This window comes from Dendrobium catenatum, unplaced genomic scaffold, assembly GCF_001605985.2.
Source record: "Dendrobium catenatum unplaced genomic scaffold, ASM160598v2 fragScaff_scaffold_390, whole genome shotgun sequence".
Lineage (NCBI taxonomy): Eukaryota > Viridiplantae > Streptophyta > Magnoliopsida > Asparagales > Orchidaceae > Dendrobium > Dendrobium catenatum.
Genome location: NW_021318852.1, coordinates 8,385,396 through 8,387,731, shown reverse-complemented (window position 1 = coordinate 8,387,731; position 2,336 = coordinate 8,385,396).

Genomic DNA, 2,336 nt, shown 5'->3' with positions numbered 1-2,336 from the left:
TAAATGTGCTCATCCATGAGAAATCCTGAGATGCATGACCTCTTAGGAAGTTACATCAACAGGACAAAATAATGAGGCCATAAGATCAAAGAGGACAATATCTCAATAGTTAAGAGTTTAGTTGTTACAGTGGTGATGGCGGCGGAGGGAGGCTGTGACAGTGGTTGCAGTCTGCAGTTGGAAACAACGAGGGTAATGATGGCAGTCGACAGTCGGCCGGCACAAGCGGTGGTGACCGAAGGGTGGCTGCGGTGGGGGGCGACAACTGCAGGTAGCTGTGAGTGGTGCTAGCAGCTAATTGTAGGTGGCGGCCCATTGCATGTGGGTGGCAGCCGGAATCGGAGGTTGTTGATGGTGGTGACTGGTGAGTGGCAATAGCAGCTGTTTGTGGCCGAGCTTGCATGCAATATAAAGGGTTCTCGCTCAAAATCGGACAAAAACCCTTTACCGAAAAAATGAGCTAAATTATTTTACATTGCATTTATTATAATTTACTTCACATTTCTTTTTCACCAACCAAACATCAAAATTTTCAAAACCCTTGCATTCACTTTACTTTATGTTCATTTTACTTCTAACTAAATAGCCGCTAAGATAAATTTATACAAATATAACATACATAAACTTTGAACTCAAAACTTTTTAGTTAATAACTAAAACTCTCAATCGATGATCAAGATGAGCTGGGTGAAGGGTTGGTTTTTTGTTTGCAACTAAGGACGCGCTTATGACAAAGTATAAAAATCGACTATCTTTTCGTGTGATCATAGTCATTGAAGAGTAAGTAACTATACAGAAGGCTGACTGCTTGTGGCAATTTGAGGGGATAATATGAGCGGCGACAAGAAAGATATGGGGGTGGTCCGTGTGAACTATTCTAATATGGGAGGAGCGAAGGAGATCTTATCATGAGCTGACCAATAAACGCCTAACGAAAGCTGCCGACTATGAGTTGTCGGCAGGAGATGAAGAGAGCTTTGGCAAGGGAGCCACCAATTAGATTTTGACGGTCCAATGGAACTGCTGCCATCATTTGCCCTGACTTCATAACATAAAGCCATTGAGTAAGGTGTAAGTAAGCTGTGCTAATTCTAAAAATTTTGAAATTCGAGCTTATCGGATCACAAATTTGATTTTGAGTCTATACTGAAGCTCATATATTAAATGAGTTCAAACTCAACCTCGCTTGACTGATAAGGTCTTTGAACCAATTGATTAATTTAAATTTGTATTATATAATATATTTAAATATTTTAAATTATTTTTTATTTTAAAAAAAAATTAAATTTAAAAGAGCTGAAAATTTTAATTTAAAATTAAAAAATCTAGCATAACATTCGAATCAACAACTGTGGGCTGCCGGCAGTGTGGGCCGCCGGCGACCGACCGTAGTTGGCATTGTTGATGGTGGTCGGCGGACAACTACAACTGCGGTTAGCAGCTAGTAGTGGAAGTGGTGGTGGATGGCGGCGGCGATCGATGAGGATGGCAGCAGTGGGTAGCGGCGACCAGGCAGACGGTGGTGGGCGGCGGAGGCTAGGCGGACGGTGTCGGGTGGCGGCCGGAGGCGAGTTGGCGGTAGAGACAATGACATATAACAGTGGTCAAGCAAGCCTTGGAGTGGTGTAAATATTTCTCCCTCAAAATTGGGTGAGAACGGTTTACTTCACAAATGGACTGAAATAGAATACAATACATTTACTTGATGTTGGAGTTTCTTTTAATATAACTAAACAACAAAATTTTAAAAACTCATGCATTTACTCTAATTTACACCCTAAGACTTTCCAACCAGACAAGAGACAACCCCTAAGTATACCACTAGCATCATAAAAAAAAAACTACAAAACTTTTTTTTATTAAAACTTTGATGTTATAGAGAACTGTTTTTCTAAAATAGATGGAATATATTATATGCATCCATAATCCAAAAACAAAAAAAAAAAAAAAAATCTTTTTTTCCTAAACTAATTTTGTGTGATAATTGTTATTTAATACTCCTCAAAGTTATTTCTTATTAAGATAATTTATTCTCAAGCACCGTTCTTTGATCAGGAGAGCACTATGCAACTGAGGTCGGCTATCATTTTGATAACACTAAGATGTACATCCTCCATTTGAAGTTATAGTAAACTAACAATACAAAAAAGAATTGTCTGTGACAACCTCTAAAAGAGATGAGAAGCATGGATAAAGTGAAATGATTTATAAGATCCTTAAAAACAACAATAATAATATCAAGAGACCATAAAAGAAGAAATACATAACAAACCGTTATATTTTTCATTAAAAAGAACCAACAACAACAACAAGCCTTTATCCCACTACGTGGAGTG